We start from the raw sequence: 16,915 nt of genomic DNA on the forward strand, positions 1-16,915 counted from the left end.
CTGTACAATACAGATGTTGACTATAGACTTGGGCAAGGATTATAAGACACTGACTCTAAGAGGCCAGAATTAATATGGATCCTAAACATCAGTAAATTTTCCCTTAAATCAAGAAGCTGATGGATGTATAAAACCTTTGGATAAATAAAATCTTTGTGACAGCCGAACAACTGTATCTTTTAAAGTAGACAAAACCATAAGATGTTCAGTTTTTGGGGAGGTAAAGGCAACACCCCAGCACCAAATGACCATTTGCAGTTCCTCACAACCCAAATATTGACATTCATCAACAACTCTTGGTTCACTTCCAGCAGTATGGGGCTGTTAACCAATTCTAGGCAAATAATGATAAACATCCCCATTCTCCTGAAGATCATTTGCCTTTTTTCACCCTCTAGAAATGATAATAGAAAATCATGTGCACATTTGCATTTGTATTTACTGTGTTTGAATTAAAGCTGCAAACAGCTCTGATTCACTAATAACTGATGAAAGTGTCTCATTATTGAGCTACAAAACCTTGAACAAATTAATGGAAATTGCAAATCACCTTGAAAATTGCAGGCTCTTTAGTCTTATATTGAGTGCTGAGAAAACTGCATAAATAGCCTTATTGCTTAACTCTTTCTTTTGAAAAAAATAGATTTCTTATTACATTTTTAAAAAGCATGGCTTACTAATTAAGGCATGGCTAAGGAACATCTTCATTTTTTTTTCTGTGTTTTGTTTTCTGTACATGAACATTAAACAGTATGTTACTATTTTTGGTACCTTCCCTTTTGTATAATATTTAGAAGCATAGACTCTCTGCCTCTGATGCTCAGCAAATATTTTGGGCACTTTTCTTTCAAGCCCCAAATTATGGTACAAGATTTATCATGTGCTGGTTCTTTTCCATAGTGAGATAATGAATTTTTAAATACATACACCTGTGATGTATTTCTCCAAAGTTACAGCTTAATTAGAAGAAAATATTTCATTAAAAGGAAGAAAACCCACACTATGTATTTGTTTGTGCACCATTTTTTTTAAATTTTTACTGTTTCTGCATAACTCTGAATCCAAAACTAGTGCATGCCACTTGCCATGAAGAAAGATGTATGGGAGCTGATCTCCAGCTGGTATAAAATTTCATAGCCTCATTGTTATGGAAATCCATTATAGCAGATTATCAGATGCATTTCTCTAAAAGGTAGAGTGATTTCTATAAAGTGCTAGATTCTCTTATATCCCACAATTCCACATTAGAGCTGAAGTAAACCTGATTGATTTAAAGGAACATATTTCAGCTTAATAAAGATTCAACATAAAAATCAACAGTTTGTAATTTTGTCCATTTTTGCTAATGTAAGAGTCATCATTAAGCTTGTGATGAGTAATTTATTACAGTTTTCTGCATTTAAGAGATTTTTTAAAAAAAAAGTTTTGTAAGGCACAGCAATCTTTTTACACATAAAGCTTCATATGGCATTTTTACTAGTGCAATGTAACTATGGAGGAATGGAATTTGTGCTCAAATAAATTTTTCTGCTGTACTTAAAGTCACTTTGCTCATAGGAATACTAAAAGTGTTTGTGTGCTGACACACCCTCTACATATTATTACTAAGAGAGATTCCAAAATTTAACAAAATCTGTGAATCTCCGGTGACACAACTGCTGCTATTAGTTGGCAGATGCCTTTTACTAGAAAAGATTTTCTGTGATTTACCAAATTGATTTATTTCTAGGGCTGAATAACCTGTGAGATTTCCATCATTAGTTCTGTCCAACAATGGAACTTGAAGTAGTGAAGAATTGAAGTTTCTGTTTGTCCTACCCCATGGTTGCTTTTCCTTGCTTGATGAGCAAGGAAAAGAAAGTCTCTTTCATTTTCTCTTCTTCTTTTTCCTTCTTTTTATTCACCATTTTCTATTTTTCTTTTCATACTTTCTTGGTGTTTTTATTAATGTATCTGCAATTCTTGCTTGTCATTTTCATTCCACTCCACCACCCCAAATTAGGTGCTTTTACCCATGAGCACTGTATTGACATTTGAGAGCAGTTTGCTAGTCTTTCACACCAAATGATGAACGATTAAGTATTACTCCTTTTCATTTCAGCTTTCTTCATGTCCAAACTATGGGGACTCAAATATTCCCCCTAAAAACCATGAAAACATTAATATTCTTCTATTTGAAGCCCATAAACCAGTTTTGTTTCCTTCTGCTTCTTTGTCCCCTTTCCTGACTGTTCTCCCTGCTGCTCAGTCAGTTGAGCAGTGGCTACTCAGTGCTTTTAAAACAGCATTTAACTGAAGAAAAGGAGTTGGCTTGCTATCCAGCTCTTTGATTTGTCATGATTTTGAAGTAGTGTTTGTTAAATATGCTAAGCATATGTAGAAACCACATGCACCTGGATGTACCATCATTTTCAGCATCAAGGTAGATTCAAACTGATCATAGTTTGCTGTCTATCTTGTGCTCTTACTCTGTTTTTTTAGAGAACACAATGTTCGAGAAGGTTTTGGCATGCACTGAAGTTTGCTGAACTTGCTCCTCAAATATCTGCTTCTTCAATATTTTGATGTTGGAGGGATCATTACATACCAAGATTCTACATTCAAAATGTACACAGAGCAATAAACAAAAAACTATATGTTTGATTGTTCATGATACTTGATTACTCATGAGACTAAGGTAATAATCATGTGTTCCCTAGCAGTACTTGCATCCAGCTTTCTAATCCTAATGGAAACGATATGTATTAAGCAGATGTAACAGACTATACTCAAAACTTAAAAAAGGTTTCTGCTTTGCAAGGCCTTCTCTATAAGTGAATTCCAGTTTTCTGGGTTTCATGCTGGAATGGTAATTTAACTTCTTATAGTGTAAATGTAAACCAACTTGTGATGATGTGACTAACTGAAAATTACTTTTCATAGCTGCTACTTTTTCAGCTGGGATGCAGAAGTTGCCTGAGATTAAACTTGAAACTTCTCCAGTGACAGTAAAATGCTGTCTAAAATAACTAATAAAATGCAGCTGGTAGTGGAATAAAAGCTAGTTTTAGAAATAAGGAGGCATTTTATTAAAAAGGTAGTCTCTATGCAGAGGTTAACATTTGTATGTATAACTGAAAATTATTGAATAAGACCTACCTAATCTATGCACAATACTATATTTCATGGAACTTCCACTTGACAGTTAGTGGCAGTCATGAAAATTTAGAGCATCAAAATAGTATGTAAAAATATATTAAGTAAATTTTCTTACATAATATTTTGTTGTTGCTGTTTTGATGAAAAAAAATGATCAAATATGTTTTCCTCTACTTTGCGTTCCTGTAAAATCTGCTCGCTGTATCACAGACCCCTAACCAAAACCATGTAATGTTATTTTTAACCTAACATAGTCAAGAGGCTGTAGCTGATGGTCTTTTCTCTTGAGCCTTCATAGATGTGCAGTAATAGCAGACAGTAACTGTCTTCATTGTCTCTTGCTTCTTTGTTTAGGTAGTTGTTGAACTGGCAAAGAATGAAGGATCCTAAAGATGTTCCTTTTGTGTCCTGTATTGGGTTTAAAGGAGAAAACTCTAGACAGACAGATTTGCATAAGGAATACAATAACAGTATTGTATATGTTATTTCTGTTGCATGTTATGTTTTCTCTACAGGCAATTTATAGGTGGATTTATAATATGCAAATAAAGGCTTTCATTCCCAGACCTTCTGGTGTAATAGTTTGGAAACCCAGCTATTTTGGTGTAGTATGCACAAAGGTCTGAAGAATTTCTCCCATATTGCCAGGTTTAGTTTTGGTTGTGTCTTAACTGCGTAGCAATGGAAATGACTGCTGAGCAGGATTTTGAAATCATCAATGTATGCAAATCCCACCTGCCCCTTTTTTTCCTCTCCAGAGCTTTGAAGATAAGCCAAGGCACAGCTTTTTATTCTCCTGGTGTAGCTGGTAGGCTCTTCTGCTTCATATTAGTAGTCAATACCACCATGATTCCTAAATGAGGCAATTTCAACTGTAAGTCATTAAAAGGTTGGTAAACAGGCAATCCCCCAGACAAGAGTAATGCATGCATCTGTGCTGTGTCAGCTGTACTTAAACAGGTGAAACTGAAAAAACAGAAAGCGGTAACGTCTCTCCATTTTGGTTGTGTAGCGTCCTTGTTCTCTAAGAGAGATTTTTGTCTGAAAAGTTTATATTAAAAAGTGAAAATATTTAAAGAGTCAACACAGCCCTGACTTAAAGGCATATGCATTGGCAGAGTGATTGGTTATTTAAGCTTTGCAGTGAAGCAGGTAGTTTAAAACTCTAGACATTAGTGCTTAGGACTATCTTTGTGAAGTATGCAGTGAAAAACTGAATCTGATGCCCTGTCTCTCCAATTAACATAAAAACAGTACTTAAACCAACCACAAATTTATTCTGGATAGTCAATAGAGACTTGTTTAATATTTATTTCTACTGTAGATGAGCATTACAGGCAATCAGAACTCATAGTTCAGTTTATATTAATTTATGATGAAATGCTTTCTTTGATTCTTCCCCCACTGCTGCAAAGGTAGGTCTCAAACCATTTAGCAAGAATTAATAGTGTTCATATTAATGTATTATTAATTACTTAAAAATTAATAGGAATATTATCTGCCCCACTTTTAGAGAAACTAGGATGTAGAGGACCGAAGTCTTGACTGTGCAGGTCCTTTTGCATGCCTTTTGAGCCTTGTGAATTTATATCAGCTGAAATGTAGGACAGAGGAGGTCAAGTTATATACCAGAGGTTACCTGTTGGGCTAAGAGCAGGGTCAGAAATCAACACCAAAAATCCTGATTTCTAGTTACCTTGAACTGCTCTATCACATTCCTTCCTAGACTTGCTGGCATCTCGATAGTATGCAATACTGTAAATAGAATTTGTTTGCTGTCTGTCTCATTTTTATATTTAGTGCTAAGGATTAAACAGTTGTTAATGCTGGCTTAATGTTTGGAGGGGTGCATTTCCAACAATCTTCATTACTTTCTTTTTCTTGGTTTTTTTTTTTTCCTTTCCTTATCTTCTATAACCTCTTGTTTAAAAAAAAAAAAAAAAAAAAAAAAAGAAAGTAAATCCATAGAAGATATTTACCCACAGAGGAAAAACTGAAATATGTCTCCCTTCTTCACTTGTCAGAACTACGAAAGAGATGATGGTGGTGAGAGAAGAGTGTATGTATGAGCTCAGGGAAGGGATCTTATGTACCAAGGCTGAATTTGACTGACAAAATAGTAGGATGATGTTTGAGGCAAGAACTGCCTTTTTGTTTGGCAACACAATGGGATCCTCTTCCTTAATGGATTCTCAGCACTACTCAGTATAATAACATGATAATTGGTCCCAAAGATGGAATCAGTAAGATTGGATGGTGGTCTGTGGGGGCTCAGTTGTATTATATCTAATCTAATTATGTTTGATACTGACTTTTTGATACATATGGTAGCTATTTCCTTGGCTTGGAAGTAAGGCGTATATGCAAGCTTGATGGCTGCTTGGTCTCAGTTCTAAAAGCACACAAATTTATTCTTAGGAGAAACCCCAGCTATATCTGTCTCATGTCATGCTGTATTCTAATTCAAAACTGAAACTGATTTGTTCCAGAAGATGTCTTGAAGCATAAATATGTTGTGGCTTGTGGAAATGTGGGAGGTGTGATGGAAAGAGCAAATGTCTATAGATTGTACTTAAAAAAAAAAACCAAAACACTGCAACTTGCTACAGAAAAGACATAGTAAGTTATTGCTGCCTTGAAGCAACAATCCACAGCAGGCATTCACCCCTTTGCATGGGAAATATAAACATTTTAGTGGATTAATGAGTATAAAGGAGCATCTGGAGATGATGAGATTGTGTAAGACTAATTTTAGAGTCTGAATTAAAATAATTCCATAGCTACAAAAGTCACTACCATGTTCTATGCTCTTGTTTAAAAGACTATGGCAACACCAGATTTTCCCAACCAAATGGAACAGAAAAGTTTAATGCATTACTGTTGAGAGTGGTGTGGTGGGCACTGGCTTACTCAGAAGATTATGAAAATCCTTCATAAAAGATAGTTATGCAGTCAAGTTTCTGAGGCAAGTTTCTTCTCAGCTGTTAGCATCTGGGTTCCATTTTACCATGAATAGGTGACTGTCTCTTGAATTTATTTGTGTTTCTCACTTTTTAGTAGAAAGTATAGCACATATTCCTGGTTGAGCACGTATTCCTGGTTGAGCAGAATTTTTTGGTTTGGGGTTGTTTTTTTTTTTCTCTTTTCTTTCTTCCTTGTACTTAACCATTTTCTTCCAGCTTAAAATAAGCATATTATAACTTAAACATACTAATGAAATTAGTGGTGTGTGATGTATTAATGGAGTAGATAGGGAAATAAAGTTGTTTGAAGTCAGTTTTGGTTTTGGAAATTAACTTGCTCACCTGGAGTATCTGAAATATTGAAATGCAAGTTTTGTTCTATGTTTAATTTCTTTTTTTCCTCTTTCCCCCAGTGATTCTTAATGGTGAAAAGCTTCCAGCCTAGCAGTGATAGTTACTAGAAGTTCAGATAGTACAAGGCTCAGTAGGCAAACAAATGTACAACATTGTAAAAGCTCAGAGTCTCCAATGCCAGAGTGGCATATACGACTTGCAATGCTATGTCATAGTTTTGGCCATCGTCTCTTCCACAAGTGGCTGATGCACAAGTGGAAGCTGAAAGTTCTTAATCACCTCACACTGCTAGCTGCACAGTGTTCTACATGCATAATTTTCTGGGACCTCCTGGCAACATGTTTTTGGGTTGGGGACGAAAAGGATAAAATTCTGATTCCTTTGAAATCAGTTAGAGCTTTACAAATGGCTTGAAGTGAGGAATCATTTGGACATAAATTAGTGGGTCAAGTTCTGCTACTAAAGATAGAAGAAATGAGAGTGAAAATAAGTCACTGTAATTGAACAGTTGAAACTAAAAAGCCAAACAAACAAATAAAAAAGTCTTTGGACAATATGTCCAATATGCTTTCTACCAGCTCTCCAGCAAAACAAAGGTAGTTCATGACCTGTGAAGCCTACTTTCCTATGGATTCATTTCTTGAGGTTAATTGAACTTTGATATTTAAAACTGTGTGTGGGTCTGATGGAAGTTTTTACTGTCAAGTAATGAAGCTGTTAAAAGGTCTTTTTCTTCTACAGATTTTCCATATTTGCTCATGAAGATCCTGACAAAATTTCTCTCCTCTATTCATTTGACCTATATTTGATATGGGATGGAGATCTCAAAGCTACTCGGTTTCTCAAAAGTACACCTGAAACCTCTGATCTTAAATCTGATCAATATTGGCCAATGAGTTGAAGATATTTTAGATGACATAGATGCAGACAGTATAGTCACATACACACCTCCCTAACCTCAAAATCAAGGTAAAAAGAATGAATGTGTTCTTTCTAACAGAGAACCCTTTTAGGAGCAACCAGAGATTTTCTACAACACGAACTGCAAATATGCTTAGCTGTACTAATACTTCATTTATAAGATAATGAGAATTCTAAACAGTTTTCTAGAAGGAAAGATATTTGTATTCGTCAGCAAAACTCTACTAGTTACCTGTTCCAGTGCTTCCTTATGTTTCTTAATGCATTGCCCAAGGCTGAAAAAAGTTTGTTAAAAAACAAAAGAAAAGCTAGATTCCACCTCCCTCTCCAACAGCCACCCTGGAGCAATTATGACAACAGTATTTAACTTACAAATCAAGATGATTCTAAGAGAACCCACCCTCACAAACCGAAACAAAAATGAATTTTCAATTATCTTTCCAAGAAGGAGAAAGTTGCATGAGCTTTCTGCTAATTATACCGTATTTGAATGGAAAGCCTTTGTGTTCCACCTTGAAGTGTATAGTCTTGTATTTCTTTGTGTCAGTGTGTTAAGTGCCTATACACCATAGTTTATCCGCATCCTGATCTTGTCCTGTCTTGGATAAGTTCCTTGCTGACTTCACTGAGAACAACATTGTTCCCTTCCTGTCGTTCTCAAATTCGGTTACTAAATTCTTTGTCTGCTGATCTGGTCATATTACCTTCTTTTCTGCCTCAAGGAGCTGGCAAAGCTTCACTCCAGCTTATATTTTGTTTCTTATGTTGTATTTTTGTCCTTTTCCAGCCATGCTAAGTTCAGTGTTGTTAATGTCTTTCTAGAGCTATCGCTTCAGTATTGCCTTTCTCGTCTGGTGCAAGGCGAGGTGTGAATTCATACGGCACACACTCTCCTCGCTGAGGAGTTGCATTTTCTTTAGGGAGCCTGCAAATTCATCTAATGATAAATGCTTGCTGTGCTCCTTAGAGAGAGAAGAGAGGGACTGTAAAAACCATTGTTGTCTCACTTGGCTGCCATTTTAAGATTTCAGACTTCTCAAGTGTACGAAGCTGCCTTTCTTGTACCTTCCTCCTTAGTGTAAATGTAATTGCAGGTTCTTTCTTGGTGTTTCAGACATAATGCAGGTCTCCTCTTCCATGTCAGTTCTTCTGTTAGATAGGAACATTGGGCATTTGTTGTGCTTGCCATTACTCATTTCATTTGTAATCCTTATTAATTTTATGGTGGATTATTTAAGATCATTTCCATGATCTTTTCTTCAGACTGTTAGTACACTTGAGGACCAGTGAGAGGGGCAGGTAGTTAGCGAGATTTGAGCTTGTGCAATATCAATGACTTCTCCTGGTTTCTGGTAGCAGTCTGTTGAACAGCTCATGGAAATCAGTCAGTGCACAACATCCTAGGACAGGGCAACAGTCTCAGCTTTCACGATTTAGATGGTTTTGTTTTGTTTTATTTTTTTTTCCAATTCTGTTTTGAGGTTTTTTCCCCATTATCTCTGTTATGTATACACACTGAATTTGAGATACCCATCAGTTCTTACTGAAGGCATTCAGATGTCAGGAGCCAGACCTTCCCCTTGTCTTTTATTCCACATCAAGATAAGTCACACACTTTTATATTAAATGAAGAGGGTCGGATTCCCTCTCTATGCCTTTTGGCTTTAGGTGGCGGTATTCTTCCGATTTTTTTTTTTTTTTTTACTGAGCAAAGAAATTATCATGTCGTGCAGTTTTTGGGAATAGCCAGCAACCCTCCATGGCAGGGTAAGAGGAAACGAAGTTTTGGCTTAAGTCCTATGTCTGAGTCTAGGTGCAAATGCTGCAAAACTGCAGGCAGTCTGTTGGACTGTGCCTCATGCCCAGTACTTCAGAAGCGTTCATTGGATTTTAACGTGTATGTGCTTTGTTTCTGTTCCTGCAACTCTTCTTGGACTTTTTTTTTTGGATTAGAAAAGACATGCCAACCTCCATGCCATATGCCTATTACTAATAATGCTTATGTATTTTTTTCAGCCTCATATACTTTCATATGTAAATTTGCTATCAAATTCCACCCTCAGTTTTAACCTGTAATAACTTCATTGCTTACAGTGCAATTTGCACCGCTGTAATTTAGATCAAAATCTGGATGCATATGTAAATGTGTGCACGTATGCACACATGTAATGCCTGCTTTCTTACATATATATGCACACACCTTCATTTTACAGTTAAAAATGAGTGAGAGGGAGAATCTATTGTTGTTTTTTTTTTACGCAGAACAATTTTTGAGCAACTAGCAAGATGAAAATAAATAATTTCAGGTTGTAGATGGATCTTGGAGTCATGCATGCACATGCACACCTTTACAATGTATTCTGGTTCTTGTCAGTCCCCAGCAGTAACTTTTCTTCTTTCACCTGCCTCGCAATGCTGAGTTTTCTGCGAGCTTCAAATATCATTTTATTTCACTTTGGGGAAAATGGAGGCTGGGATTTAAAAAAAAAAAAAAGAAAGAAAAGAAAAAAAAGGGAAAAAGGAAGAAAGACCCCCCCCCCCAAAAAAAAAAGACCAGCAGCCCTTCCCAGCCCCCACTGCTATACCACCAGGCCAAACACAGAACATATTTTACCAGAAGTGCCCCAGCTCTATCATATGTGCTGTGCAGAGTCATCATGGCCATGGTGCATAGCTGAGAGCCGGAAAGCAAACAGCTGCTGTAGCCTGATTTGAGTTAAAATAGTGTCAGTGTTTAGTCTGGCGCAGTGCTTCAGGAGAGATTGGCAGCTGGGTCAAACAAAGTCATTCCATTGGCTCCCTTCCCAGTAAGCTTCTGCTAGTATTTAGGTACTAGTGCAGCCTAGGCCCCTTTTCTCAGGGATAGCCTAACATCTGACCGCACCCTCTTTGCTTTTTAAAAAATGCCTTTTCACTCTTTAAGATAAATCCACTATTATACAATCTGCCACTAATTGTGTATTAAGACTGTTTTTTCTCTGGCAAGCTGACGCATCCTGCTCTCAACGTGGTGTAGCAAGCAGGCTGTTACAGTGCTGGATTAATAAAAGGGGCCTTTATGGTTTGTGAAAGAATATCTCTGTGCTTAGGCAGGAAACTTTTTGATCCACAGAAAAGCCAGACGACATCTAGGTAAGGCCGTGTATCGAATCTGCTTTTATGGGATAGCGGCGCGGCGAGCGCCGTTAATTGCGATTGCTGAATGTTTGCATGCCCGTTTCGATAAGCTTTTTTAGAAAGTTTAGGAACTATCTTCTCCCCCGTCTCGAGCTCTTTCTCTCCTCCCCCCTCCTCACTTCTCCTGTGCCTTTGAACGCTTGCAAAACCTTGCGGTGGTCTGCTTAATTTTCGCTGAAATACGGCGGGCGCCCCTTGCTTCTTTTTGGAGAGGGTTTTTTTCTCGCAGAGGCGCGCGGCAGAAAGTTCTGCCGTCGGACCCAAACGCTGTTAAAAGTGGAGTGGCTGGGGAGAATTTACAGGGAAAGCTTTAAACTGTTACAGACTGCCCGGGCAATCATTTAAAAGTAGTTGAAAACGGCTTTGAACTAACAAGGGTTTAATTACGGAAAAGTTTAATGTGGCAATGGAAGGAATATTAAGTAAGTTGTCTTTGTCTCCTACTTTTTAATTTTAGTTGTTGCTTTAGCCTGTTGGGTCACATTTTTTGTCAGCGCTGAAGGCTGCCATGAATTGGTAATGAGGGCCCCTTTTTGCACATGGTTTTGGCGCTGGGCCAAGATCAACTTCCCAACGGCAAGCTTTCTCTAAAAGAACCTGGAGCATTTTTCTGTGATTAGGAATCGTGTCTGAAAGCTGCCACAACCAGTTGTGTAGGCATGTCAAAATGACTTTATACAGTATATCTGAAGCGTTTTGGGGGTGGGGGCCGGGCAGGGGGGGGTGTCTGTTTTTTCCTGCTGTACCAAGTTGTTGCTATTATCATTCTAAATTTCCACAGCTTACGCACCTCCAAAAACTGGGCTACAGGGAGCTAAGGCAAAATGAGGCTCGTTGGTACCTTTATATTTTTTCAACATGCCAAAGCAGCCCTGATTGTCACATTTAAGCAGGATGTAGTATTAGGGGTTGCTTGAAACACTTGTGAACGTAAAGCAGATGAATCTTTAAACTTTTAATCTCAGTAAATTATGCCCAGTGAACAGTAAGTAATGACATTTTCGAGAAGTTTCTTTGGATTGTGCGAGTGAAGCTTTTTAATATAACTATTTAAATACATGCCTGGATCCACTGGGGGGAAGTTTGCAAGGAAAATCTCAGATGTGCCTTTGCATTTATCCAAATTCCTTGAAATCCGGGTATGGGTCTGATCTGTGAGACAGGGAGCAGGAGCTGGGTTGTCCTTTGTTGTTGAAAAGGGGGAAAGGGAGTTAGTCTAAACATTAATAAGGAGCTGCGAAAGTTCACGTTTCAAGTGTGCTCAGAGTTTTGAAACTTGTGGAGATCATCAAGCCAATAAATGGGTGATTATTCCTCGTTGATATTATATAAACAGATCTGGCACTGTAAGTGAATACATTATTATTGTACACTTGAGCGTTTTGTGAATTTAAACTGTATGTAACAAAGCAACCCAGCAATTGGAAATTAAGGACCTCCTATTACATACCGTGTATACTCCACCCCAGTGTCTTTTCCATGTACGTTCAATGGAGACAAAATGCGTTAGGTAGCATTTTTGTTAGGTATTTTTATTGTATGTAGCAGCACTTGTGGCTATAGCTGGAGAGTTTCTTTCCGTATGTGTTGTTTACTTGTAAGCAATACCATACTCCAGCAGCAATATTGATGTGGAACAGCCTTTTTGCACCTTCCCCTGCCCCTTACCACCCCCCTCCCCAGCCTTGATCCCTTTTGCAGTAGTTCCTGCTGTTAAAATGAGCTTTTAAAGGTATTGTCTTTCTTCTGCTAAACTGTGCATTTTCTGTAAGGTGTTTGTGTATGTGTGTCTGTGTGAGCATGTGTTTCCTTTATTACATAATTCAAGACAGAGATTGGGAAAAAACTTGAGCTTTGTAGACTCTTCAGTGTCTGTACTTTCATGTAACCTGCCTGGGAGATTTTGTTCATTGTTATGTTGCAGGAGACTGAGTTACAATACTCGAAAGTCTCCTACGAGTTTAACTGTACCACATTGTATTTACAATGAAAGAAAGCAGATAAGATTAACATGTTGAAAAAAAAAGTAGATGGGTAACATTAGTAAAATAAAACGGATAGGACTTAATTGCTTTTTTTTCTGGGATTTTAAAAAACTTTTACGACAGGGAAAACTACATCACAGCTGAATCCTATTTTCGTGTAAAGCATTGCCAGAAAAGACCATACTGGGTGCAAAAGTAAATGTGATAGTAGAATTTTTGCAAATCGTTATGGAAGTTATTTGCTGGTGCGTGGAAGTAATTTCTCCTGAGTTACTAGGTTAGGTACCGTATATTTAAAATATGCATAGACACATCTAGTTACTGCAAAACTAACTTTAAAATATTTTACTGTGATATTCCTAGTTTTACCTAGAAGGTTTTACTGTGAAATAATGAACACATGCTAGTGCACTACATCTAGAGGTTTTCATTTCTGTTTTGGTTGGTGAAGGGTTGTGTTATAAATCACAGCAAGTAAAGCTCCAAAAACTTTGTGAGCAGTTTCTAAATGCAGAGTCAAATTTTGTCTGATAGCATGCCTGAAGTGTAAAATCTAATACATGAAGTAACGGAGGGTCTTGCTTAAAAACTTAAAGCATTATAAATTTGGCTTTTGATTGCAGACACTAAATTAACATTTTCCTTCACCAAGAAATCTTTTGTCTATATGAACATACAAAGAAGTCATGTTTCCATCAGACAAATAAGCATTCTGTATTTGTAAGTATAAACTTTAAAATGTTAAATAAATATTTAAACATTAAACAATGTTAAAATGTAAAATGACTACTAAATACTATATTCTGATCTTAAATCCCAAACCAGTAGATTAATGCTTCTTCTTTATAGTTAGGTTGATAAATAATGGGTTAGTTACTTTTCCTGAGACTACAAAAAGTGAAGGCTATTAACTATTCTCCACTATGGTACTTTTATTTTCAACAGCCCTCAGGAATAATGTATCTCTAATCTTCCTATTTGGAGGGCTTTATGTTTTCTGTTTGTTTGCAAACATACGAAAGACTACAATTATAAAGCTTAACTTTGTTGTAATTTTGTATCTTAGATTTAACTCCATAGAACTGTTGAACTCCCAGTTACCAATTTCAGTGCAATAAACCAATTTATTCTCCATTCAAAACACAAATTCTTGCTTTGTAGTTGGCATTTCTAATGACCATTAGACATTAATATTTCATGTTTTAGTAGTGCAGTGTAAGTGGTACATATTGTTATACATTTGAATAAAAGTTACAAATGTATTTATAAAATACTTTCACTTATATGAAAAAGAAAAACCTTAAACATATTGTAGAACACTTTCAGTTTATCAAGAAAACATGAGGTCTTGTAAAAATAGCTTTATTCCTCAATAGATTCTACTGCATGTTTTAAAACTTCAGAAATGAAACAGGGCTGTTTTGTTTTGTCTTGTGAGGGGTTTTTTAGCAAGCAGTTCATTCATATAAACTAAGCACTTTGTTCTATATGTTCTAAATTCCAGCATGAGATAAATAAATTGCTGCATTGGATGGAACATAATTATTGAATTTTGGCAGAACTTCAGTGAACTCTGCCATGAAAGATTAATGTGCATAGTGCACTCTTAGATTCTAAAGTAACAGAGTAAGATAAGGGGAGTGCATAACAGGCTCCAACCTTTGTGGTTTAGAGCAAATAGAAAACGATGGGCAAATGTTAACTTTTGGTATAAACTGCTAATGATAATGTTTTGTCATCTCGGTGATAAATCTACAGGAGGAGACAAGAAAATCCAATTTAACGCAAATTCTCTCCATTTCTTTCTTGCTCTGCTTCCCATTTTTCTGTATTAGAATAGCCACAATTGCTCTGTATTCTTACGAAAAGGAGAACGTAGCAGGCAGACTACATGCAGTACCCAGTAATGTGATGTGCTAATGAAATCCCTCCGTATCAGCACGTCGTACGTAGTTTTTCACTACAATTATGATTTTGGTTTGTGATTATGCTATAGTGATTTCAGAATACAAGCAAAATTGCACTGGCTGCATGAAGGCTACGTGTAGTCCTGTTAGTGTTTGTTATTACTCCCTCTCTCTTGTTTCTCTACCATACCTTGATAGTTTAAAACATCTGCTTCAATTGACAAATCGTGGTTATAATAACAAAATCATATTCCTCTTGGCTTTTAAATAACTACTGCTCCCAAATAATGTTTTTAATTTTTAATTGAGAACAAAGATGCATTGTCCTGCCAGTCAAGCTCCCTTGGCAGGACCAATAGGATTGCAAAGACTTTTTAGTATTTTCAGTCAGTTTGCTATAGGAGAGAACAGGCACAACATCAGCCCTGGGGAAAATGGCTGCGGCTTTGTCGGTGGTACCCTGATGCTGGGAGTAATCCCTCTGCCTGCTTGGCCTCCGTGGTGCCCTGTGCCTAAGCCCAGGTGTTCTCCCTTTTGTAGGTGTGTGCAGCACCAAGCACCAGCCCTTAGCCCCAGAGCTGGTTTCCAGCAGGTCTTGGAGATGGCGGCATGATGGACAGGCTCCAGTATGGCTGCAGGCGTGTGGGCTCCCTGGCTGGTTAGTTATGGGGATATGGTGCCAGTGCACCCAAAATGCCTGGAATCAGAGGGAGTAAGACAGGGAGGATACATCCATGGTGGGTTTTTTCCTCTGTTTGTTTGCTCCTTGCTTCCAGACCGTTAACCTGCTGCTAAGGCTGAGCACGTTCAGCTCAGTGTTTTAAAATGGCAGTTATCCAGGATCTTGGATGTATTTCATGACTTCAAAGACATTTCTGCTCTCCTTCTCAGTCACATCCTTAAGCTCATGATGACAGTGTTATGAGTGGGATAGTTAAAGATGTATAATGGCAAGGGGCTGATCTAGGGCCCGTTGCAATCAGCAGAGAGAATCCCCCTGACTTCACAGCTATTTGGATCCAGCACCCTGTGACCCGGCTGCTCCAGGATGCCAAAATCTGCCTCTTCCTGCTTTCTTCCTGATGGCACTAACGTGACTGGCATTGCCATGTTCTTCAGGCAGCTTTGTTGTTTTCACTGGCGCTCCTCGAAGAGGAAGGTTTACTGAATAGAGGGCTTGAACATGCCTCCCTTGTGTTGCAAAGGTGCAGACGTCCGAGTGCTTATTTTCCCCATCTGCAGCCTTTTCCCTCATCCTTCTCCCCTTCTAAAAATGACTCTTGTGGCTGACCTTGATTCTGTCGATTTGTATCACCATTTCATTCAGAGCTCAGAAAATGCAGCTACCTTTTAGTGTATCCCTTTTTAAATGCTGCATTAGATAGTGTATGTCCAGGATGAAATGAATTTACATTCTAGGTCTATCATTTTGATAATTAGACATAATTTTCTTTCAGTAAGGTCAATTTCAGCATACCTTCATCTTCAAATGAAAAAAAAAAAAGCATATTTTTATCTTTTGTAGAGTACTGTAGAGTTTTTAGTCTTTGTTTACTCTGTAAGTATATTTAGTTGGAAAACCTTTAACGAGTTATACTCAGAGTGTGTCTGTATTTTGAAGTGGAATGCGATCCTTTTTTCTTTCAGGTTTAAGCAATTCACAGGAATGAAAGTTTTTTTTAGCAATGTAAAATTGTTACCACACATTATAGAACAGGAGGAGGAATATTATTCCTTATTTGCATGAATAATAAATACATTTGTGATGTGAAATCAGGTTATGCTTTTACAGCAGTGGGTTTATGGACTGTTAACATCTTCAATCTCTTCAAATACTACGAACGTTTTTGCGAAAGTTACATATACAACCCAGTGAACACCCCCTACGTTATTTAAATGCATAATAGTTGGGTGAACATTTAAATGCCTACCAGGTGTTACATGGGAGGCTCTGAGATGACCAAAAAAAGAGGTGCATTAAAGCAAATCTTGCTGTTCCTTCTCTGCTGACCCAAAGAGTCCTGCCTGCCGCAGAAGCAACAGCTCTCCTGGGTGGTGTGAGACAGCGGCACTGGGACGCTTCTGTGCCTCGGTGCGGCTGTGCGTAGCGCTGGGGGGAGAGCGGTGGGAGGGCAGGAGCGAAGCCAAGGTACTTGCGACTGTACAGATGGGTTGTTGTTCTGCCTGGTAGAGGGGGAGCATAGTGGCAGTCTCGGGATCCTGGACTGAAGCCTGCTTTGAATCTTTCTCAAAGCGAGATGAGTTTCTTTCAGCTGCAGTCCCAGAGCCCTTGGCAGCAGGCAGCAAAGTTACATGGGCAGCACACTGGGAAAGGGCTCAGTTCTATGAAGGATCCTCTGTGGCTTCATGACTTACCACAAAATTTAAGTCCCGAATTAAAGGTAGAAAACACAAGACAGGTGAATGTAGTTTTTTAGTTGTATAACAGTGTGGAAGCTTTTCTTTCAAA

The 16,915-nt window shown here is 37.8% G+C and overlaps 1 protein-coding gene across 3 annotated transcripts in view; it reads left to right on the forward strand.

Moving 5' to 3' along the window:
- LOC147602243 (uncharacterized) overlaps nucleotides 1-16,915 on the forward strand; it is a 235,535-nt gene that overhangs the window by 185,731 nt on the left and 32,889 nt on the right. The gene's annotated exons all lie outside the window — the stretch shown is intronic.

The sequence above is a fragment of the Chlamydotis macqueenii genome, chromosome 1 (assembly GCF_036417535.1).
Source record: "Chlamydotis macqueenii isolate bChlMac1 chromosome 1, bChlMac1.mat, whole genome shotgun sequence".
NCBI classification, from domain to species: domain Eukaryota; kingdom Metazoa; phylum Chordata; class Aves; order Otidiformes; family Otididae; genus Chlamydotis; species Chlamydotis macqueenii.